The sequence below is a fragment of the Dermacentor andersoni genome, chromosome 11 (assembly GCF_023375885.2).
Source record: "Dermacentor andersoni chromosome 11, qqDerAnde1_hic_scaffold, whole genome shotgun sequence".
NCBI classification, from domain to species: domain Eukaryota; kingdom Metazoa; phylum Arthropoda; class Arachnida; order Ixodida; family Ixodidae; genus Dermacentor; species Dermacentor andersoni.
Window position 1 is genome coordinate 74433051 of NC_092824.1, and position 25867 is coordinate 74458917.

General features: G+C 44.0%; 1 long non-coding RNA gene across 4 annotated transcripts in view; it reads left to right on the forward strand.

Annotated features, from left to right (window-relative positions):
- LOC140214265 (uncharacterized) overlaps positions 1-25867 on the forward strand; it is a 193684-nt gene that overhangs the window by 124879 nt on the left and 42938 nt on the right. For all 4 annotated transcript variants that reach the window (XR_011891240.1, XR_011891237.1, XR_011891239.1 and 1 more), the window contains exon 3: positions 4068-4170. This is a non-coding gene — a long non-coding RNA (uncharacterized lncRNA). The remainder of the gene's footprint in view (positions 1-4067; positions 4171-25867) is intronic.

Consider the following 25867-nt stretch of genomic DNA (forward strand, 5'->3'; position numbering starts at 1 on the left):
ACCTCCCTGTAAATTCTCAGATAAACTAAGCGCTTATTCCCCATTTCAATTCTTCCGTTTCTTCAATTGTTCCAGCATTTGCAATATGTGGTTCAATACCCGATTCGTGAGTGATTCCTCCTACTGAGGACTTGCTATGTTTCAAAAGATCATCATGATCATCATGAATAAAATTTTCTTCAAATGTGGACTCGAATATGAAGGTGTCCAGAAAGTATTTTGTGTTGTGCTGGATATAAGAAAATCGGGAGCCAGAGCATCTCATGGGTAGACGAGCATGGATTTTAAAGCTTCGTTCATACTTCCGCCTTGTTCAGGTCGGTTCCGTGTCCTTAATTACAGGTTGTGCGCGAAGCACCATGGAATGTGTGCGTAGTGTCGTAGGGTCCGAACTTTCGGGAAGAGACAATGGCTGCTATACAAAATAAAAGCGTTTATATGTAGCATATAAAAAAATGACTCGCCATCCCGACCCTGCAAAAATGAATGGCCAGCGAAGCTGTAAGAAAACAACTCAGATGCTGTCGATGGGGAAATGAAATGTTTTATTGTTCTGCCTAGTCTTAGCACGACACAGTCGTTCAGCATTACAATTTTGCACTCTTCGGCGCTCCTCATAATCACGCTACTCCTCGGTAGACATTGCATGGTCTACCCATAGTGGTCCTGCAATGAACTGAATGAGTTGCTAGGCAGGTCTCCCTTTTATATATGAAGTATGGTGACCTCATTTATGAATTCGTCAGCTGCTGTTCACCCTTTCCCACCGGATCAGCTTATGCAACCGTAATCTTTACCGGGAAGCACACGAGAAGGAAAGTGCCTCGCATTGTTTACAGGCGCCTTATCATCCACCATGCTCTTTGAAGCTTGTCTTGTGCTTTTTTTTATTGAAATGAATACTGAGCGGTATTGTATACCTGATTCCAAAGGAGATGTAAACTTTTTTTGGTTATTATTTTTTTTACGGACGGACACGAGAATTCCTGACCAACACACTTCACTACTAACACTAACAGCTTTGCTGTAAAAAATTCACCGACGATTTCCGTACTCCCTTATGCGAAATTCTAGCCCAGCTACATAGGTGTTTTCATTTCGAGATATGTTCGCTTGCAGCAATAATTTCTCTCGTGCGGTACGTTGCAAACTGAGCGAAGTGTGGCGCGAGTGCTTCGCTAATCGGCATATCGCGAGAGGCAGTGTGTGGGTGACGCGTGGGCGCGCTTCCCAGCCGCCGCCGCCGGCCGATCTCCTCTCCTGCATCGCTTTCTTTCCATACCGATGACGCTCGCTACGCTGGCGCCATCTCGTAGCCATTGTCGCTGCAAAGCCAATCTTGCGCGGAACTACGCTTGTCTTCTCACGCTTTCACCATATCCTCCTCCTCCGCTTTCTGCGTCACTATTCCGCTGAACCCTCCTCCTCCACATTCTTGTTCGCGCTCTCTCCGCTATCACCGTCTTTAATTTTCCGAGGTGCTCCGCGTTCGCTTTTATACTTCGCTGTGTGCGTTCGCTCGGCTACGAGGAACGACGCTCGCCGCAGGAACGGGTGCCAAGAGATGCGGTCTCAAGTGCTGAATGCTCGCAATTCTCTATTTTTTTTAACATAAGTATCCTAACAAGCCCTTCACATAGTAGAGTGGCTTGTGGTTTTCGCGTGGACTGAAAAGACAACAGCAATTGTTATCTACATACCGATCAACAGCTTCGAAAATACAATACGCTAAGCTTATATGAAGGTGATGTTTGAATAAGATATAAATGGTTCCTCTTTCTTTCTTGTCTTTCTCATGAGGCTTCTCTTTCTCATGAGTGAGACAGGTCATGAAAGTGGTAGACAGCGCTTTGCTGTCACTCCTCTTCGTCCTTACGTGTTCAGCGCTATCTCTACTCAGAGAAGGCGACATCGTGTCAAGCAGCACAATGCCCTAGCTACTGAGTTTTGTTCAGGCAGGTGGTCTGTTTCATTTTTGCTCCTGCTAGTCTGCTCCTCATTGTGATGTCATTTTTTTCCTTCATCGGGCCCACCTTTTTCTTGCTTGGTTTAAGACAGAGCTACAGCGTATCGATCAACGTTTTTATTTTCATCCATAGTATTTCTACACGAGAACCCCTGTGATGGCTGTCCTCCCACTGCTGTCTTGATATGTCTTTCTCAACTATCCGCCTTGTGTTGGCATTCTTTCTGGGGAAAGGAAATGGACGGCTGTGTTTGTATTGGGCAAATTGCTTCTGTGACACGAAGTGCTCGATAACGTGTCGTACCATGTTGTATTTGGCGATTCACTGCTCTCCTGTAGTTTACCTCATCACCTGTTGTTTACCTTTGCGAGCCTGCTTTGCACCGTCCACATAGTGTACTCGCTCAAATGCCGAGGGACGCAAGTTGCATCACCCTGCAGAAAACGTGCGAGCCTCGTAGTCTTTTGCGCCGATTCTTGCACGTACTGTAGATATTGATCTTGAAAAGTTATTTACTACGGAAGAGAATGCTAGGGACTGACAGTGCAGATCCCTATTGCAGCATTCACTTAAGTATGTGATTTTTCGTTGCTTCCTAGTAGATAGATAGGCGAAGATATTCTTTTGACACAATGCACATGCCAAAAGCATCGCGCAGTTGATTCTTCTCCATTTGTTCAGAACAACTTTACCGAGCATTTGTCTCAAGTTTCGAGGCCTTCTTCAGTGTCTCTATAAACGGAAAAGTACATGTCAAGCTAAGCGCCATGGGGTAGTAACACGGAAACCTGTTCATCTGAAAGGCATACAAGTATAAAAAGTGCAATAATTTCACTCTTTGATATCTCAAGGTTCACTTGAAAACATGTGGTTAATTTTCCTGTGCTTAGACAATGTGCCACTATATTATGTTCGTGGGAGTGAAATGGAGCGGCCATTCTGTCGTATTTTTTTTCAAGCGAAGCTTCTATTGCCTCACTCCTCTGGCGTCGGTGTTGCCGTACGAAAATCTCAAGCCGCGCGAAAATAGCTGGTCGGGCTGAGGATTCGAACCACCGACCTCCAGGAGGCGAGATGACCACGCTTACGAATTTAGCCACTGTAGGGTTGTCATGCGGGCCCTTCAAAGCGGACTTTTATATGCATAAAAATTTGACGTGGTGCGAGGCACGTGCCAATCACAGACGTCCCCTCTCTCCGGAGGAGGGAAAGTGTGGTCGCGTGTTTGCTCGCCTCGGACGCCCACCGTTTCTCGCCACTTAAAAGGCCCAGCAGTCAGACGGGGAGGCCGCGTTCAGTTCGTTCTGCCGAAGAGCAGGCTGCGTTGAAGGAACGGCAATTGGAGCGGGCCGCGCGTCGTGCGTTCGGCCGAAGAACAGGCGGCGTTTGATGAACGCTGTCGGGAACTCGCTCCCGAAGGGGCTCGTCGTCGACGTGCCGACCTCGCTGTGAAGGAGTGCGAAGCCCAGGCGTTACGACAACGAAGAGCCGCGGATCCCGAGCTTCGCTGGCACCCCTCTCCACGGTAGTGGATGGGCGGTCATATTTTTTAGACATTTCGTAATTTTTCTTTCTTGTGTTCTCACAATTCAATTGAAACAGAAAATGTTTATTGCAAAGGGGGTTTCATGGCAATAGAGAAAGAAATTGGACTTAAAAATGTGGGGAACGTTGTCTCTCACGTTGTCAGGTAAAACCATACTGCTTCAGTTCTTGGGAAGTCTTTAGGACTGTCGTTGAAGCAGTCGTACTCTAGTTGCAATATCAAGAAGAATGTGGTCATGGTTCTTTGTCTTATTTAAGCAACTGTGCTAGTGCAGTCCACAATGTATCAAAATGAATACTTTGAGTGGAATTGAAATTATTCAGGAAATACATTCAAGTAATCCGCTCTTTACTTTCTTTCCCCGGCGTGAAGCATGTGCCACCAATTTTACGTTTCTGCTTCGGTAAGGAACGTACGCATTACCTGTTGTATATATCTCAATTGTCTGCCAAAATCGATTCATAAAGCTGCTGACACTCGCATAAGGCTGGTTGCTTTGTATTTAGGTATCACATGAAAAATATTCGTCCCCCTTCTTTTTTTTCATCCTTAAGGTCAGTAGCACTGCTACGAAGAGCGTATCGAATATCCCGCCAATTAGGAACGAGCCAACGCCGTCTTAATTCATGATGCCACGGTGAAATGGTACGGGAACATGTAAGTGATGTCTCAACTTTTCTTTTTTTTCTTGTTATTTTTTGCGTCTCTTTTGGTTTACTAAGCCTGTAATGGTAATGGTAGAAAGGCACTGCTTTAACACAACTCAACCTAATTTTCCTCTATGGTGTCCGTTTAGGACTCCAGCGGTACTGAAGCTCATCCGTGCGGACATATTTGATTCAAGAAGATGTGACACAAAATAAAAAATGATATGCCGATAAGCTGCTTATAATATTCCTTGTGCTCAACGTCCATTCGTGCTCAAAACTTCGTAATACCTTGCAGTGGGACAAAATTTAGCCCAGCACGGCGTGCTACGAATAGGCTATGTTGTATCAAGTGTGAGTACGACAATTTGTTTCGCAACCTCGTTACTTGCGTTCTCTGTTCTCCTTGCACTGCTAGAAAGTAGACCGGAGTCTCGAGCATCTCCGGAAACCATTGTCGCGATAGAATGCCAAGCGTTGCGAGCATGCCAACGGCTCTGTGTCGCAACTAGGCGAGAGAGAAACGTGCATCGCTTGATTTTTATTGCGATACCACTATATGAACACTCTGGGCGCGTTTATGTCGTCGGCGTCGCCACTGTCGTGATGCCCCGTATAACGTACAAGGGAGATATTGTCGTTGCGTGCCGTTTGCTGTATATGCGAGTGAAAGCGTGCAACGTTGAGCCGTCGATGGCGGCCTAATGTCGCGTGCCCAAGCAAGGTAAGCGGATGGGAAGCGTGCCGCTTTCCGTCGCGTTCAAGGCACCGGGGGGGGGGGGGGGTGGTAGGGGGGGAGGGCGAAGGGAGGGGGAGTGGGAGGGTCGTTGTACTCCCGCGGCTGTGCTGCGTATGGCGCGCGCGTGCGCGGGCTCTATTTTGAAACATATCTGTGATGGGGACAGTATGCGCCGAGTGCTGATAGCTTCGTGTGCGCCGTGTTTTCCCCGCTTAGCTCGGGTTGAAGCGAGAGGCAGCGCGAAGGCCAATTCGCTCGTTTCTGCTGCCGCGTTTCATCACTCCAGCGTTTTGACATCGAATTTGCGCGGTCATCGAGTGACACGTGGTCATGTTTGCTTGTACGCGCATGACACCATGCTTGTTTTAGTTGGTGAGCGAGAGAGAGAGAGAGAGAGAGAAGGGAAGACAGAAAGGCAGGGAGGTTAACTAGACTGAGTCCAGTTTGCTACCCTACACGTGGGGAGGGGAATGGGGAGTGAAAGAGGGAGAGAGAGAACTTAGGTATAGGATGTCTACAGTCTGGCACTCAAGTCTGTTTCCCTCAGGTAGCGAAAAAGCGCTCGAACTGCTTTCTGGGCCATTGAACTATGAGGCCAGGCCCCCAAGATCTTCGCTTCCGTAAATGGCCTGTCATCCAGTCTATTTAAGGCACACTGGAGAGTCTCGCGTTGATTATCGGTGAGCGAATGTTTACAAGCGGATAGCGGCTGATAAAACTACCATCTTTATTTCGTACAGCTGTCTGCTAATTTGCTGTCGCAATCCATGATTGTCCTTTCGGGAGAAGCTGCGACTCTTTCTTTTCGGGGGTTCGTGAGAAAAAGAAAAAACTACAAACCAGAGCGTAAAAATAAAGTATTAGAAGCGGATTTCCTTGGCGAGCGCGCGCTCTAACCGGTCATGCTGGTGCGCACTGCTGAAGAAATGTAATTTTTATTCAAAGGCTCTGTTCTCGAGCGATCACTTCCACTTGGAATGTACCCACCACGAGATTTTGCTCAAACTTTGAGAGATCGAAGACAAATAAGTAGGTTTTAGGGTTCAAGTCATGAAACGGCCTAAAGGAAATTAAGTTTTCTTGTGGCGTCATCCTGCATGAAACGATCAGCACACCTGTTTCTTTTATGGCCAGGCCGACAAGTCTCATTGGCACAGCTATTATTAGTCATGCAGGTATTTCTTTTAAGCAGTCGAAATGCATTGGGATTGCCCTTTATCGACAGCTCGATGCACACCTAGCGTTATCTCACTCATGCCAACTGCTCCTGAGTTGGGTAGGCTAGGGCATTTATTTGAGGTGCAATATGTAGGTATTGAACAGCTCCCTGAAATATGCTCAACACTAATCGTTGACGATCTTATTTGCCGAAGGAATGGAAAGGCACAGGCTTCACGTGCGCATATTGTACCACTCACGCTGAAATCTCTTCTGCTGTTAACACTCCCTCACCGTTGGTTCGACGAGCCACTGCCGAGACGCTTCAGATAAGACCAAGCGTATTTGTTCTCGAAGTGGAGGGTTATACTGGCAACGTGTGTCGCCGGTTCGCGTTTCAGTCTCGGGTTTATTGCGCAATGCAGTGCGCTCGCGTGGCTGACATCGTATAAAAACCATTCGGCGAATGTCAGTTGCGTCACCATCCTCTTCAAACGAGTGTACGCTTCGCTGAACCGCTACGCAAGCCAGCCATTTAAGCAGCTGATCTCTCGAACGTGCAGAATAGGCGGCGTGGCGCACTAAAGTTGTACAAGAAGATTCTCGCCTCTTTCTATGGGCACGGTAATCGACTGTTCGTGAAGCGCTCGTATGCCGGAGTAATTGCCTATTGATCCCTACCTATGAATTCGGGAGCGCTGACACTGTCGCCAAAAGATAAGGGGAGGCGGGAGGGGGAGGGCGATGCTTTGGCACGCCTTTAAACGCCTAGGAAAAGGGGCCCACAGTGGCGAGAACTTTTCACACGGTCTAAGAACTGCGCGGAGACTGTTCCAAGAACTCCCCAAAGGGAGAACATCCGGTCGTCGAAATCTCGTAGAGACCATCGCAGTGACGGCGTAGAAATCGACAAAAAACTTCTTTGGCGGAGCGCTTGTAAACTGACGGTACGCGTGCGACTTGTGGTATTCTATGAGAGCGAGCCTGAGGGCTAATTACGCAGAAACGTGACATAAGAAATTAGAGGTATTGTTGCGCGTTAATGTACCGAAGGCGGTGAGAATTATTTCGTAATCCCGCACTAAGGCGGGCCTCACAGTGGGATCACGGCACCACACTGTGTAGGCTACGTGCAGGAGACATGTACGCAACACACACATACCTGTTAACAGGCGCGCAACCAACCATATGCGCAAGATGTCGAGAACAACTTACAGTCCGGCACATCTTCATTGAATATCCAAGATTTCACCAAGCAATGATACAGAATTTTAAATCACTTTACACGCGTTATGTACCACCTCACCTTGCATTATTCTTATCCAGTGACCCTATGTTTAGCGTCAAGAGTTCTTAAATACTTCGCCAATGTCCAGTTTTGAAGCAATATGTGCGCTACAATCCCAACCACCATGCTCCATCACAAACACGAGGAGCCTCAGGCAGTGAATGCCTTGAGGTCTTACGGCTTTTAGCATGGTAAAAGTACTTTGCCGATGGCATCGAAGCAACAATTTATCGCTTGTAATCACTGAAAACTGCCAATATTATGTGTAACACATACCATGGCATATGACACATAACAAGTGGTCGCTTATAGTCGCCGAAATCTCCATTTAACACATACACAGTTGAAATATTTCATATAACGTTAACAGCATTGTTTAGCAAGACCATTTACACATTTGCAACTACGAGATTATTATCCCTTTATATAGCACACTTCAACATCCTTGTCATTGTTGTCCGACTCTTGCATTGATATAAATAGTTCAATGCATCCATAGACTTCGCGCTCTTTGGCCAAAGATGGCCTCGGACCATTAAAACCCATAATGGTATCGCGGCTTTCGCGGGTAAGATCTCAGAATTTCTTTGGCAACAGACAATGTCCGGTTAGATTACAAAACAACGTCTAAGGTGTGCGAACGTTGTATTTCACGATCAGTACTAACCTCTGACTTATTGCAATGGAAAGACATTTCAGAAATCCTTTCTTTGTTTTTACCACACCTTCTTTTATTTATTCATTATTTATTTATTCATCATTTATTTATTTACAATACCATACAGGCCAATAGACCAGCATTGAGCAAGGCCATGTAACAGATTCTACAGGACAGAAAATGTTATCGTCAAATAAAAAGGAAATAAGGCAAATGTTACAAATAGCACAGTGGAACATCATTATACAGTGTTATCAAAGAGCGTACTAAGGTTATCACGAAATGTTTAGCGGTTTGACATGAATGCTATGTGGTCTGGAAGATTGTTCCAATGTGCATTAGCGCGAGGAAGGGATGATGAGATAAATGCCTGCGTTTCACAATGTATGCCCTTGAAATTGAGCGCTTTGTGACTGCGTTGTGACGTTCGCAGAGGCGCATGAAGCCACAGATGGTGAGATTTACTGGTACAAATGCACCGGTGAAAAAAGACATTAAAGAGCCATAACATGGCGAGTTTTCAATGACAAGTGAAATGTCTTTTTTTTTATTATTCGGGCAATGCTAGAAAGGTGGCCATACTTACGCAAGATAAATCTTGTTCATCTAAGCTGAACAACGTTCGACATGATGGTAAGGCACTCCTGATATGGTAACTATGTGGATGAAGCGAATTCCACTTACGAAAGAACATAGGTTAGGTATGCTAATTTCCGCACATTAGAAGGCATGTTACGCAAGTTTCTACGCAGATAACCGAGGGACTTCGGAAGGTTTAGAAGAGATGAAAACTGTATGCGTAGCCCAGGAAAGGTAAGGCGTAAGATGAGCGCCAAGATAATTACGACGGGGCATTACAAATTTGGTATTTTTGATCGAATAGCGAAACACTGAGTTAGTGCGTTTATGGATAAAAGAAAATAACTTGCATTTAGAGGCGTCAAGGAACATCTGGCAAGTTTTTCACAAGCTATACTTTAGGTCAAGGTCATTTTGGAGAGTAAAATGGTAATCGAAACATTTAATAGTAAGGCGGATAATGCAGTCGTCAGCGAGCAACCTAACTGAGGATGACATGTTAGCGGGTAAGTCAATAATCTGTAATAAAGAGAGTAATGGACAGAGGACACTGCATTGGGGGGAGGCCGGACGTGACGTCGCAGTGGTTACATGAAAAGTTATTCACTACTGTAAATTGCTGAAGCAAAGACAAGAAGTTACGAAGCCAATATAGTGTTAACGGATGTGAACAAAGGGCAGACCACTCGGAAATTGGGTACCGTATCGAACGCCTTAAGAGAAATCAAGGAAGAGGCCGTGAGTTTGTTCGCTAGCACTGATGTTGAAGTTCAATCATGAATTCAAGTAACTGCGTGTCACATGAGTAGCCTTTCCTGAAACCGTGCTGATTAGAGATCATAAGGTTACTGGATTCAAGTTGACGGTAGATAGAAATTATAACATGGTCAAGAAACCAGCAGAGCAGGCATGTTAGTAAAATAGGTCAATAATTACCAGGTGACTTTTACCAGATTTGAAACGAGCAATGATCTTGGCGATCTTCTAGTCCGTAGATAGTGCACTAGATGATAGATTGGTTAAAAAATGAGACACGAGCTGCGACTGGAAATATCTGTAGTGTTCTTCAGCATTTTTTAAATCTGTTATCAATACCTGATGAAGTAGAAACTTCAGGACTGGTAATCAGGTTAGAGATACCTTCGGCCGTGACAATTATTGAAGATATGAATGCGAAGTTTTGATCTGGAACGAACGGCACTTTGTAACAATCTTCCTGTATAATAACAGATGAAAAATATTTATTCAAATCAAGTGGACAAACTTCATAAGAAAGCGGTGTTTGCAATGTAATCGTGTAGTGCAATGTGCTTAGTAGCCTTATTAGGACAAATTACTTGCCAGAAGTTTTTACGATTATGGCTAAGTGAGTGCAAGTCCGATAATTTCTTTTTTGGCTGCACGGAATGCTTCACAACAAGCTTGGAGGTATTTCTTGCATTTATTCCAGTCAGAAGCAGTAATTCTAAGTCTAGCGGTATTGTACAGGCGTTTCTTTTTATTTCGTAGGGATCGAAGTTTAGTAAACCAAGGGCTAGGTTTTATCTTTTGATATAGAAATCAGTGCCGCACATTTGTGAACAAACCCAAATACTTTGTTTAAAATGTTTCCCGTTCTCACTCACGGACCGTGAAGCAAATGACGGCAGAAAAATTTCAGCAAAGGAAGTCCTAATTGGGTGTAAATCCCATCATAATTAATTCGGTTATAATTCAGGATAGCTTTAGCTGTTACACCCGGAAAGGTTAATGGGAACATAATTGTGAAGTCCAACCAGCAGTCCAGACCCGATTCATAGAGAAAAATAACATTTATATGCAGGAGAACATGTGCTCTGCGAAGATGCTAGGAATACCCTCACAGCGTTCTGTGGTCTTTGTTTATCGCAGCGAAGCTGTATATGACTACTCTCCCGGGATTACTTTGTCTCCATCGACAGATAATCCAACCAATCACAGCGGGAGGCGCATGTGTTGCTGAATTCCTTGCAGCACCACGAGACCGCGCTCTCCTCCGCGCATCTCCGGCAGTAGCGGCACAGCCCGTGCGAGGGAATGAAAGCAAAGGAACCAGAAAGCTCACTTTCGCACATAGTGTTCACCGCAAGCGTTACCCGGTAAAGATTGGGGTGACCTAATCTGTTGTTGCCAGGCAGCGGCATTGATAGCATATGAAGCAGGCAGTGATGTGACTACACTTTCATCTGTAAACGAAGAACCCGTCTAGCAACTGATTTCGTTTGTGTCGGGATAACCCTAAGGGAAAGGTCACGCATAGTTAAGACTTTCGAAGAGCATCGTGAGCATGGTGATTGGCAACGCAAACAGCAGCATCAATATCCCCAACGGCATTCTGATCAGGCTTGGCAGGACGCAGCAGTTCCTGCCCAAAGCAAGCCACGCACAGAGTTGGGTAGCTCCAAGAGCAGCGCCAATACGATGACTGGTGAAAGGAACAGCAACTTCAATATGCACATTGGCGTCGTGCTCAGGCTTGGCAGGACCCATTTCAAGGCTACGTCACATTGGTCTATCGGATCAGGTGATAACATAGCTGTGCTGGCGAACCACCTTCCCAGTGTGGAATGGAAACCGATATTTTGATACTATATAGTCTTTATAGATGTAATTTGCACTGTTCATATAAATGCATTTCGAGCACGAAATTGCTACTTGATCACTTTTTGATCACCTAGATATTTACTAACTGATCTGTATCGTGTACGGCAGCAGTAAATCGATTATTCATAAATGCTTTGTCACGTTGCTGCATGTCCTTTATTTCTTTTCAACCAAGCATCAAAAGATAAGCAAAAGGGTGGGAGCTTTCGATGTAGAACTTGCCCTGTCCAAATTATTTAATGACTTAGAAGAGCATTGTACCGTTGTACCATTTCTGTCTTTAGTTTCGTAAGTGCACAATTATCAGAAGAGTTCAATTTTCGGTCGTAGTGGTGAACTAGAGGATATACTTTTGTTTATGAAATTTAAGAAATCACAGATCAAATAAAAATAGAATAAAGGCAGCCCTTTACATAAGTGTACTCGCATCTTCTGGCCCCCAAGAAATGGGGCTCAAGTTACTCAAAGCGACAAAACATGTTACAGAAACCTAAAGAACTTTCCCATGAACAGATCAAACTACATGTGCATGTGATCTAGAAAATTTCATAAGGATTATGACGACCTTGTTATACCAGGACTTGACACAAAGTACTTCTTCATGTCGGTTGCAATTTAGGGCGCAGTAGATTATATTTAACAGTGCTGAACGCTGAAACACGCCATAACCACAAGATGGGAAGGAGGGCAACTATTTGATTTTGTTATTGCAAGTATTGCGGCTTTCAGGGCAGTAGTAATTCACATATAAATCTACACATGTGCAGCAAAGGTATGCGCTTTTTACCAGCTCATTTATCAGAATTCCAAATAGTTAATCTGAGAAAATAACGCCATTGTTACGCAGTTCATGCTGGTTGGATGTTCACAACTTCGAGCATAGTATAGCAAGTACCTGATATGTGAAGTCGGAGCAAGGATAAATTTTTCTTCGCATCTGCTCGCATTTAAAGACAGCAACCAGGTTTTTAGCGCATGCGGATTGAGCTCCTATTCTTGCTCAGTGTAAAGCTTAGGCATTGTTGATTCATTGTCAACCGCATATTTTATGCGCACTCAAAGGGAATTCCTTTCCTATCGATATCCATTGGTGTCCTATTGACCCAACCGACTCCATAAGATGCCTGCTAATTTCCTAATCCAATCACCACAGCTAGACCTCTCCCGTCTCCGAATGACTGTTTCTTCCCTTGGCACCCGATATGCACAACTTCCCCACTTGGGAGTCTGCGCCACGTTTGAGATTTGCCTGACCCAGACTCTGAATGTGGTGACAATTTTGCTTCTGTATATTGAAGACCTTATAGAGTTGTAGGTTTGCGTGATATTTTACCTTCATGCGCGAACGGTTATAGGCGCACTGAACATGAGCATTTGATACCGCTGAATGCGGCTAAATTAGCCGTAATTGGGTAATACAATGGCAGCACCTAGACCAACTGTAAAACGTCCCTTTCGACCCGAATTCGTCCCTTCTGTTTGCCGTTTTCCATGACACCGAAAATAATTCAATTATCAAATCAGACATCGCTTAGTCTCATCTCAACTCCAGTCTTCCCGTTCCATAGTTGTTACTGAGATCAGCCGTTTGTTTTCACGCTGCTAGGACTAAAGAAATGGGAAAGATGGGATGGGAAGATGGATGGGACATAAAGATGGGAAACTGGTTTGATTGTCTCCTAGCAGATGGCGTCGGCCTTGATGACGCGCTGACGATACGGAACACTCCCTAATTATTCATCGAATACTTCAACTCTATACTAGAGCACGGTACGTCCTATGACGGTATGCATAACGCTAATATCTTGGCATGCATACCGCTGCTCTGCACAGAGGCGGCGCTTGCGCAGTAGGCCTAACGTACGCCGTAGGAGAGTAGTGCATCACGGAATAGGCTAAAGCACTAACATAGCAAGCAACACGTTCAAGCTGCATAGCATGAGCTGACTAAAGTTTGGTAAAACTACCAAACTTTAGTTGTTTGCAACATGGCCTCAAGCTCTGCACTCATTTTCCGCGCTCTCTTTCTAAAACAGGCTCTCGGTCTCTAGCATTTCGCTTAACGAAGGGTCGTTGTCACCAGGTAAGTCCTTTTCTCCTTGCGCGCAGTTGCGGAGAGGCGGACATAATTTCGCAACTCGTTGCTCAATGTTAGTGGTCTCGGCGGCAGTCGTTTCTGTCATAGTGAATCAATTTAAGCCTCTAGATTCGTTGATGCATCTTGCACTGAGTCACGATGGCAGGGTGTTTAGCAAAAGTTCACGCGAATTGAGAGTGTTAAGGCAGTGAGGGAGGGTATTCGGACGGCGAGCACGAATGCACTTGGCGACAAAAACCGCCGTATATTACTCGCGCGCACTCTAGTGCTCCCCCTACTGCTCAGAGCGAATGGTTCTATCTTGTCTCGGTCATGTCGCTCATTAGAGAGTCATTAAAGGTTTATGACACGCGGAGCTTCACGACCTGCGCTCCACGTGGAAATGAATACCCAACGCATATAGACATGCTTATTTAGGCCGACTCCATGTCGTGCCATTCATGGTAACAGCCCTGTGCTCATTCGTCGCGCTCATTTCCACTTGAGGCGGCGTCCCGGAGTTCGTACAGTGGGCTGGCTAGGCTCGAGTTAGGTTGCGAGATCATATCTTCATTTAAAACTTAGCTTGTGTGTGGTATGCTTGTCGGTTTGTTTTGTTTACTTCTAAAAGAAATATGACAAGTGAGTCATCAGAAAATGACCGATTCTTGAATCTCTTGACGCACACTTACTAGTCTCTCCTTAAGCATGTAGCCGCATTAAACCTGTTTCATCTGAATAGTTTAGTTTTACTGTAGCAACTAGGCGAAACGAGCCTTCTTTTTCTATGGCTTTTGTATTATAACGAGTGCTATAATATATTCTGGCTTCTTCTTTGTAACGAAAAGATTCCGATTTGAGGAATGCTAACCTGCATTCTATGCGAAGCTTAGTCGACAAAAGTATTTATTTACTGTCGATTGATTGATTGATTGATTGATTGATTGATTGATTGATTGATTGAGTGAGTGAGTGAGTGAGTGAGTGAGTGAGTGAGTGAGTGAGTGAGTGAGTGAGTGAGTGAGTGAGTGAGTGAGTGAGTGAGTGAGTGATGAATTTTAACTCCCGAACGCTAGGCACGGGTTATCATTGACGCCGTAGGGGAGGACCCCTCTGAATTTTTAGCCCCCTGAAATTCGTTAACATTTACAGAAAGCTTGGCATATAAGCGTCTTGGCGTTCTACGTCATTGGCATGCGGCAAGCGCCGACGGTAATTGAACCAGGTACCTCTAACTCGGTCAGCAGGATGCCTTATAGGCACTGGTACACCGCAAGATGCATTTCACTGCAAATGGCGAACGCTATATGCTACTCGAGGTCATGCCCTAGACCCCGCCATTTTAAAATGTGATTATTTCAAATAGGATGTTTTGCTCCCACGTGTAATTAGTGCCACCAGAGGGAGAAATCTTAAAAAACCTAACATATTCGTCGCCTGAACTTGCAGGCTTGTTTGACGTCTTCGTGGTGATAAAACGCATTTAGTGATTGGTCATCGATCACTTTCGCATAATTATTCGCGCTGTCAGTGCTGAATATGGATCTCTCTCTGCCGCCGTTCATCCATCAGACCTTCGTTTTGTTCGCCACTCAAGGCGCCCCAAAATACAGGTCCCATATTCTGCTCAACCCAAGGCTTCAAAGCATGTGGAAGGTTATTTTGCAGGTGACTGCTCGATAACGGCTTTTGTTAAGGATATTGCTCCGTTACTTGGCCTATATATAACGGTGAACCTCATCATTATTATTGTCGTCGTTGTCGTCGCTAACGTCATCGTCACCACCATCTCCATCACCACCGTCATCATCACATTCATCTGTGGGCCTCGTCTACGGTCTTTCGGTAGTCCGTAAACTGGAATACATATAGTGATGTGGCCAAACTCTAATTGCCCCCTATCACAGTGCGCTTACCATTTCTTCAACAAGATCGATGGAGACTCGACTTGCAAATCAAATATTCATGGTTCCGATTAGTCCTGCCAATTGTACAGCGTCATTTCCTTCATCCTGCTTCCAGGTAACGCATCCCTCTACTCTAAATGCGCGGTCCGCTTCGAAATACAATGGCTTTGTTGGGGAGGTATGCCATCTCCATTTTCCGTATCCTCTGTGCGTATTTCTAGCCTTTGTCGTGGGCCGACTTCGATAGTAGTGCAGTCGCAAATGTGGGCCGTTTGCATGGGCATGCGCAGTATATAATTGGTCGTTTCTGTCTTATGTGTTGCCTAAAAATCATGTGAGCCAATGCTAAAGGTAGTGCTGTAAAAGAAATTCAGCAGTTCCACGCTCCTTGTACCCTTCTCACCTGAGGAGTGACGAGATAGTGTCATGCTTGGGGACTCCGCCAAGTTCCCACTACCAACGAGCTAGTTCTTTGATTGCCTTCGACGGTTCTTCCTCCTTTCGAACACTTGAGTACATGCGCTGCTCCTTTATCCTCCTTAGCTGCCATGAATGTTGCTCTTGATAGCCGAAACAGGTGATCAAAGGCAATATGAAAAGTAGCCGCACTCAGTGCTACAGGGACAGAAAGCACTTAGCTGCAGCATGAGCAGTGAAACATGAGCACACGGCAACAAACCGAGGCCCCAATAGATTGCAGAGACTACTAGCTTCATTAGCCGTGTTATCGTCGGTTGCACCATACTGATTTTTTTTCGCTTTCGTCTAGTTTTGTGTATTTGATCAGTTGTCTCCCTCGGGCTATGATTGCGAAGGTAATGCTCCCTTTTCTAACTAACAAGGTCCCTGGAATGATTACGATGCAAATGTATTCCGGTAAGACATAAGATCTCTGTAGCCCGGCTCGATGCCGGCTCTTCGTTTGGAATACTGAAACGCATAAATGAACGTCGCTTGCTTGCCAGAGATGTCTCAGGTTTTAACTAAAGGACAAAAACTACAACGTTTTATATTAGATTAGGTTAAAAAGATAAGTAGGTGCACACCTCATGAATACATTTTCTATCACGATTTATTCAGAAACTTGTTTCTTTATTGAGTGACAACGTGAGAGCTTAATATTACCTGAAAAAAAAAAAAGCTCATCGCCCTCCCTAAACAGAAAACCCCAGAAAATATACTCTTGATTGGACTTCATGGAATGGTACGTTTAACGTAATGTTACCATCATTTTCTCTGTCAAACTCGAGAGTCAAAATGGCTCACCTCACTAACCTACCTGTTCTCACAGAAGCTGTTATCCCAAAGATGTGAAGAATTGGGCCGCTATAATTGCGTTATCCATGAGCTAGTATTCGGATTTATTTATTTGGTTATTTACTTATTTATTTATACCGCAGCCCAATATAGGGCTACAGCAGGAGTGGGAACATTACACATTTCTATTCATTATACATTACAAACACGCACATATACAAAGAGGTGAATGATTAAAAAGAAGCGCTTTACGTGTTGGCGATGTGCTTACCAGTGGAAGCTATAGCATCTGTGCGTCATTCGCAGAACGACCGTCTCCTTTTCTAAGACACCCTCAACACAACGGCTCGTCCGTATCCGTATTGCCGCATCACATGGCTAAACTTCCCATTTGTGCCTTTGTGCTGAGGACGGCCTCGGCCAGTGTCTCGGGACCCTTTCCTCCAACAAAGGACATTTGTCAAGACTATCTAAACACTCTTCAAAGTTCTTTCCTGGGCGCACTGAAGCGGGGACGCTCACAGAGAAGGTGGGCGATTGTTACCCCACTTCCGCAGTCATCGCATGTTGGGCTGTTGGCCATTCCGACCCGAATTGAGTAAGCATCTGAGTTGGCGCATTACCAACGTAATTTTTTTTCATATAGTGCAGTTCATTAAACGTAAAAGGCCTTCGACTCTACGTATACAATATAGTGAACAACATACTTTGCAAAAAATAGGTTTAATATTTTGGATTACGTCGTGATGATATTTCGTATTTTTGCTAATATATGCTAAACTGCTCAGAAACATGGCGCTGTGTTATTTCAAACAGCTACCTTTGGGCCATAGTTGCTTGAAAGCTGGCATCCATGCTATGTTACTCGCGCCCCGTAGCCCAACCATCATGCACGCTACTTGCGTATTTCAATAATGCTTCACAAGTAAGCCGTATACATAAACCAGTATTTGAAAACAAGTTCGCGCTGGCGAAAGAAATTTTAATAATGACCAGAGATTTTAGCCACGCGAAAGACTTGATATGCTACTGAAGGTATAATGTATCACAAACGATCAAAGGCGGAGAAAGAACAGACATTAACTCACACACAAACTAAGAAATGAAGCTGCAGCATCAGTGAGCACTATCAATTGAACAAATTGGACATCGCAGCTCTATCGAGGCATTACTAAACAAAATGTAATTTATCGGAATCCCTCTGCCAGCTTTAGAGCATATGCTGGTTGATAGTACCCGCCGTGGTTGCTCAGTGGCTATGGTATTGGGCTGCTGAGCACGAGGTCGCGGGATCGAATCCCGGCCGCGGCGGCCGCATTTTAATGGCGGCGAAATGCGAAAACACCCGTGTACTTATGTTTAAGTGCACGTTAAAGAACCCCAGGTGGTCGAAATTTTCCTAGTCCTCCACTACGGCGTGCCTCATAATCAGGAAGTGGTTTTGGCACGTTGAACCCCATAATTTAATTTTTTTAATGCTGATTGATAGTATGGAGAAAAAACGCACCGACATTAATACCTAAAAATCTAAGGCATAACCTTTTCAAAGGACATTACAATATAATGTATGTTTGTTGACAACAGTGTGTTGCACGGCTGACAAGGTAAACTATACGCGTAGTTCAAGGACCCAATTTACAGGACGCAGCAATGTAGTTTTGTTTTTTCACTTTTCACCCGTAGCACTAGATGACAATTACGAGCAAAAAAAAATAACAGCTAAGACAGGTGGGCTTTTCTTTATCTTATCCTCCATTCTTTTTCCTGGCGTGATCTCTCTTAACTCAAGCGAAAAAAAGAAATTAAATGATGGGGTTTCACGTGCCAAAACCACTTTCTGATTATGAAGCACGACGTAGTGAAGGACTCCGGAAATTTCGACCACCTGGGGTTCTTTAACGGGCAACTAAATGTAAGTACACGGGTGTTTTCGCATTTCGCCCCCATCGAAACGCGGCCACCGTGGCCGGGATTCAATCCCGCGACCTCGTGCTCAGCAGCCCAACACCATATCCACTGAGCAACCACGGCGGGTTTAACTCAAGCGAGTCTCCCTACATACTACATCAAGGTCTACAAGATGCGCTCGATTGTACCGTTGTAATGGAGTGTGAGTTGGTTGCCTAGCGCAAGGGGGGGGGGGGGGGGGGGGGGGAGTTACCGGGGCTTATCAAAAGAGAAACGCAGGTAATTTTTCAAGAACGGTAGAATTATAGTCCGCAGGAATCGTTGATGCTCTGAACACACTAACGTGGCAGTGCATTGTGCTCCTTTTTCCAAACAGTTCGAAGAATTATTTCCTGTTCCCTACGTGCATACGTAATTTAGCGTTGATCGCCAGGGCTGACGTACCAGATAATTTCTTTTTGTGTTTAGCGAGAAACATGCACTCTAACTGAATCTCGTCTGGGCTTCGATGTATGTTTTAAACACCTGTGTGGACCTATAACTTACGTTCAGTAGATAGCTCTGTTCTTCGCTACACCAACTGGTCGCGCACATTGATTCTACGGGGATGTCGCAAAGTTTAGTGCATTGAATAAAGCATATGCAGTGATAGTTCCTGCTTAGTGCACTTCTTAGAAAGCTAAGCTCATAACTGCACGGTTAACCAACGAAACCACCATGCCCTTCTTGTTATTTTTCTTTCGTACCTTCCTTTGCAGATTATACACTAGTCGATAGTGTTAGGCGACTGAGAACATGCGACGCAAAATTATTTAAGTTTAGGCAGACCTGTTGATGTTTAGTTCTTGATACACGTATTCCTGCTGCAAATACCCAATAATACTTCCCATATTGTTGGTTGAGTGCGTGGCATTATTTTAATGATCTGAACCACGGTAACGAGGCCGTGACTATCAATTAGATTTCAAGACACCTTCATCTATAAGACTAAGCGCGACAAAGGATCTATTCCGCTTTTTGACGAAAGATAACAGGCACATGCGACACGATGATACTACAAGCTTCCCTCTATAAAAGAAGGCTTGCATCTAACAATGGGGTCTGCGTTCTTTCTTGGCGATACAGTATCAGCTCTGCACCGAGTACCATTCTATTATAGCTGTGCACTTGTTACATGAGGGATTCAGATTCAGCATTATCATAGATTTTTCACCGTCAGCATATGTTGCTTAGCACTCAGCAAGTAAACTATCATGAAAACTTCAATTAATATATAAGGAATATTGCAGCTAGAACATCTGCCATAAATGTATACAGCAATTAGAACGAGAGGCCCCTGTTTACAGTGCGCCTGACCTGCAACACCACGCAGCCCTGCTTCAAACGATGATATATAATCGCTAAACCTTAATTATGGCTTTCAGCTCACATGTTGGCACTACCAAGCAACGGTTATTTATCTTTCTAAATTTATCTTCTTCTGCGCGGATCTTGCTGCGGATACCATCGTGAGAGCAGTCTGGTCATTATCCTGCTCATGGAGGCATCGCCTGCATGCTAGCTTACTTCGAAGTCGCTTTCGGGTCAGAGCTCGAGTTCATTGTACGTGCTATCCTTCTTGCCACGTGCCTCTACATCACGCTCTGGCTATTTGGTGCTTCTCAAAAGAAAAAAAGCATATCCCGTGTTTGTCTGACCAGTTTGTACGCTTGGAAGCATTTTCACGTGGTATTTATGTTGTTCTAGTTGCTCAAGCAGTCACCCGAGCGTAGCAACAAAACAGAGATTACCACCCATTCAGTATCGCGATAACTTTGAGAGGGGCGATGCCGAAGGGACACGACGTTTTTGTTCTTGCCCTCTAGATTGGTTCCCTATTCGGGCGTGTTTTGACGTCATCAATTTCTGCCGCTTTAGCACCACGATATGTAGTCAGCCACGAAAGAGAATAGAAGGCTCGCACAGACTTCTATACTATTTCATTCGAGATTGAGAAGACTCGTCCAATGGCTAATTCAGTCCGTGGACATGCGCCAGGCACCTGAGTTTCAGCATTGAGCCGTGAGGGCCATCTGAGGTGGAAGAGTTTCTTCGTTGCACTGATCTGAGGTTTTTGTGCGAAGAACAGAACACGGCAAGAATGAAGTGTTTGGAACCTTCGTGTGGCAAAATCAGACATGATAAATTCAGTTTGTACCTGTGCCATACTATCTTACGACCAAAAGCACGATCACGTAACCTTCCGCATTTCTGACGTATTACTTCTCAATGCTCATACCATGCACTTTAGTAAGCGGAGGATAGTTGCAACTACGCTTGAAAAGCTTGCGGCCCTTATACGCAATGCCGCACGACTTCGATTGCACCTGTACCAGAAAGCAGGAATGCGAACGTTAACGTCTCTGTTCTTATGGTTTGGTATAAAGAATCGAATAATTATAGGCCCATTAGTTGGTTTTCAGCATTGTATAAAATATTCACCAATATTCTACTACAATAATTAGGGCAATACTTAAATCAAACAAGTGAACAGGCTGGCTTTAGGAAGTGATATTCTAGAATGGATCACGTACAAGTCATATATCAGTTAAGAAATCTGCGCAGTACAATCAACCTCATTATATGGCTTTCATAAATTATGAAAAGGAATTTCATACTCTAGAGATACCAGCAGTCATGAATGCATTGCGTAATCAAGGAGTACAGGAGGAATAGCTGACTATGTTGGAGAATATCTAAAAAGCTCCACATCTACCTTGGTTCTCCGCAAGTGGGAAATAACCTACCAGGAAAGGGTTCAGGCAAGGAGGCACAATCTCTCCAATACTCTTCACTGCATTTGTATTAGAAGTATTCAAGCGATTAAACTTGGAAGGTTTAGGAGAGAAGGTCAACAGCGAATATTTCAACAACCTGCGGTTTGCAGGTGAAATTGTCTTGTTCAGCATCACTGGTGATGAACTGCATCAAATGATTGAGGATCTTAACCCAGAAGTGTAAAAGTAGGGTTCAGGATTAATATACAGAAGACAAATGTATTGTTCAATAGCCTGGAAAGGAGACAAGAATTCAGCATTGCCAGTCGGCCTCTAGAGTATGTACATGAGTACGCTTACCTAGGTCAATTATCACAAGGGACCCTGATCACGGGAAAAAAATTTACAGAATAAAACTGGGTTCGTGTGCATACGGCAGGCGTTACGAAATCCTGGCTGAAAGGTTACCATTGTCGTTGATAAGAAAAGTGATTGATCGTTGCATTCTGCCAGTGCTAACATATGGGGCAGGAACTTGGAGATTAACAAAGAAGCTCGAGAACAAGTTAACGACCATGCAAGAGCGATGGAACGAAAAAATGTTAGGCGTAACGTTTAGAAACAGGAAGAGATAGGTGTGGATCAGAGAGCAAGCGGTGATAGCCGATATTCCAGTTGACACGGAGCAGAAATAAAGCTGGGCAGGCCACGTAGTGCGCAGGGCAGATAACCGTTAGACCGTTAGAGTTAGAGAATAGGATCTGATTGAAGGGAAGCGTGGTCGAGGACTGCAGAAAATGATGGAACAGGTGAAAAAAATATTAATGGAGTTTTACGTGCCAAAACCACTTTCTGATTATGAGGCATGCCGTAGTGGAGGACTCCGGAAATTTTGACCGCCTGTGGTTCTTTAACGTGCACCTACGTGCACCTAAAGTACACGTGTGTTTTCGCATTTCGTTCCCATCGAAATGCGGCCGCCATGGCCGGGATTCGATTCCGTGACCTCGGGCTCAGCAGCCCAACACCATAGCCACTGAGCAATCACGGTGGATCGGGAACGGGTGATGAAAGTAGGAAGCTTGCAACGTCAAGTTAGAATCGGCTTGCGCAAAACAGGAGTAATTGGAGATCGCTGGGAGAAGCCCTCATGCTGCAGTGAACATAGAAATATGATGATGATGATGATGATTAGTTAACGTGTCATCACCAGCTGTGGGTGTTCCTTGCCAAGTATGAAGTGGAACAAGCAAGTGCTTGTGGGGTCAGACTCCTAATTGCTTTCTCAGTATAGAACATTTTTACTTGTTACCATATTATCTCTGACGTGCGGTTACGGATCGGTTATTACGCCAAATAGTTAACGTTCGGACGTAGTGAGTTCGCAAGATGGCAGGTTATATACGAAACAATGCTCCTAATTACATATAGTCTGTGCAGTCTACTTGCCACGCGTTTCCAGAAAAACGATATGCTTTGCACAGCCTTGTGTACTCGAAGCAGAATGGAGAAGAAAGGTGGCATTCCCATGCTTAGCCGCGATCCAGGCTAAATTCTGGCCGTTTAATATATCCGAACTGAATGCCTGGTATTGCTGCAGTAGTTTGCCATCCTGCCCCCTATAATTACCGCGGCTCCAGCCATATGTTATTTGTCTGATGTCATAAAAGCGCAACTAACGTCGGATTGAGATAGTTTCCCGAAACTGCTAATCCAATTAGCAACTTCTGAACTGCTAGTCTGGTGCGATTTAGCATGGAAAGGCAACTGGGTGTAAACAGGTGCACAGATATGAAGATAAAACGTACTTGCCGATGCTCTAAGCAAAACAGTGTGTGGACAGACGTGCAGTCGCTCCTCAGCGAGGGAACAGGGTATCGAGAATATACACGGAATTTGGTTTCGTCATTCTCACCATTATTTTCCAGTAAGGTCGCTCTATTCGTTAGTGAATTGATTGATTGATCGATATTAATAATTTTCTTGAAAGCTCAGCAGGAAGCGATGAGACGTGCGTGCCTGACAAAGGTCTCCGCTCCCACATGCGGTTGAGACCGCGGTTTTCGGAAATAGTTATTACAATACTGTTTTACTAGGCGATATTGAAAAAGGAAGAAAAAATGCTACGCTCTAACTTTTCAATTCTGCGGATGAAAAAAGTTTTAAAAGAACTCATATTACACTGGGAACATAAGACAGTGCATCCGTATTCATAAAGACACGTTAATTACAAAAATACAAAAATCGGCAACGGTTCATACGCTAATAAATACTAATGAAGTGAAAATGAACAGGTCATCGCTAATTATAGAAGGGTACACTTAGCAGTAAAACACAGATTCGTCTTACAACAGCCTTCCAGCCTTCTGAAAAAAAAAAAAACAATGTACGTCTTCCCTGAGCTGCTGTTTTAATTTTTTTTAATGCACATGATGAGCAAGTATAGATAACTATAGTCCTTCAGTTTTGTTTAAAATTCATCTATGCTTAATTTGTCATTGAATTAGGTTTGTGCAGAAGTGAATGTCGACAAAAATAGTGTGGAGTCGGCGTGTGATAACCAGGAGCATAGAGCTTGTTTTCCTTTTTATAAGCGAACACTATTTGATTATATACCTTCTCTGCGCGAACCGTGGTAGATTCTGTGAAAAGAGGCACAGGTTTTTTGTCTATCTTGTGATATTGATCGTTCATATATAGCTGATAATTTTTTCTAATGCTACAATTCATGCATAATTATAGCATCTGGTTGCTCCCCACACTGTTACTGCGCAGCGAAGACTAGAATAAAGAACGTTCGTTGTAAAGCTGTACTTTTATCGACAAACGTAATAAATGCAGCATCGTGTGTAGCTTTTCTATAGTTTGTGATAATCAATTGCACAGGTGATTAATGTGGCAGTCCCGAGTTATCTCAGTGCTGGACCAAACGCTTAGCCTTTGTTGCGTCACCGCATTCAAAATAGCTCCTTCAGATCTGATACCTCACTGTGTTCCTATTTTCTTGTTAATAGGCCGAAATATTAGACAAGTGGTCTTCGATACGTTTATTTGAAGTTTGTTCGGCTTTAACCGTTGTGAAAGGGATAAGAAATAATAGTTATCCCTCTATCCCAGTTTACTGATATTGTTTCATGTAAAAAAACGTGTTCGTTTCGTCCTCATATATTATTACTTGTGGCGATTGTGGAATATTTACTATATCACTACATAAGCGAGGGAAAGTAGTGGCCTTAAGTATATTTACTAAGATAACCTCCGTTAAATTTTAGGGATGGTGAGCATGCTGTTGTCATCTTCGCAGTCTGCGCACCTTTTCTTAGGTAATTTTTAATCAAAGCATTAGCTACTGCCCTTATGCGATATTTTTTCGACTTATTCATGAATATCTCACGGGAAATTGATTCGAAAACTTAACATCCTGAAATAGACCAATAGTAACGTTTGTTTCTTCTATATATTCAATTATCTTGTCTTTATTGTAAAAAACTGCCTGGTCAACTGGCTTTTCTTTCTGGAAGCCATATTGGCTACTTGAACTTTGTAGTCTTTATGCACAGGTGTTATAAGAAGCCATTTAGCCCAATATGGAAATTCCCAGTGCTCAAGATAAGATTAATTATGTAAGATAAATTGTGACAGATGAGGAAAGCAACATATTGCACGGGATTAGTCCTCATGTCGTGAATCCACGCTGCGGCTTGGTTTTTTAATCTTATTAAAACGTCATTGCCTCCTCAGCTTTTGTTGTTCGCAAGAAAAGCGAAGACTTAAACGATAAGATATGGAATATAATGCGCATACTCTCCTCAAATCACAAACAGTCATTTTATCAGTTTTGCTGCGCCGAGTCTGATACCTCAAGATTGTAATTTAGGAGGGGGAGACAAAGATTCTAGTACAATTTTGTATATGCTGCTGCTAGGTTTCAGTTGTGGATCGGTCATCAAACCATTTACTAATAAGTACAGCACATTTGATTTTTTGCTGAAATAAGATTCCAGTGTTTGGTATAAATGCCACAAAGGGATATCTAAATGCATCCAATAAATGCATCCATAAAACTAACGGACTGACGAATAGGTGTCGCATCCCGTGCTGAAACGGCATACGTCAAACACCACAGAAAAAATCAAAAGAAAGCTTGGGGACGACTTCGTTACTCTCCAACTGCCGAAAACTCAATTAATTTAAAGCAAATTAAGTCAAAGGGTAGAATAACACTAGGTGAGAGCCTGAAAGATCTGGCAGGTTGTCTGAGATAAAACTGAATGCGTGTTCGTGAATGTGTGCGTGTTCAGTGCATTCCATCACACGCACACACATTCTTGAGGTTAATGAATGCGCGGAGCGACAGCCCCTCCATTGGAAATGTGCACTAAGTGAAATTACAACTGCTCATTTAGTAGCCGGCAAGTGCATGCAAAATTGCCGTGCGACTGGCAGCTCGAGACACTTTGGGTGTAGGCGCGGGCTTGTTGCACGCTCGAAAAAACACTTATGTAGCACGTATTGAGGAACAGAAAGCTGTCTTGGGAGTTTTTCATTTTACTTTACAATGTTCTCATTGACACTTCTCATCTAATTTTAATATTTAAGAAGTTGATGAATTAATTAAGACTATCTAAGTAGGCGGAATGAGAAAAATGGCTTGAGTGTGCTGTTTGCTAAGCGACGGCAAACAACATTACCTTTGTTCTGTCCAGCTAGGCGGCATGTGCATATTTTTAAACTCTGGCTAACATTACCTCGAACGCC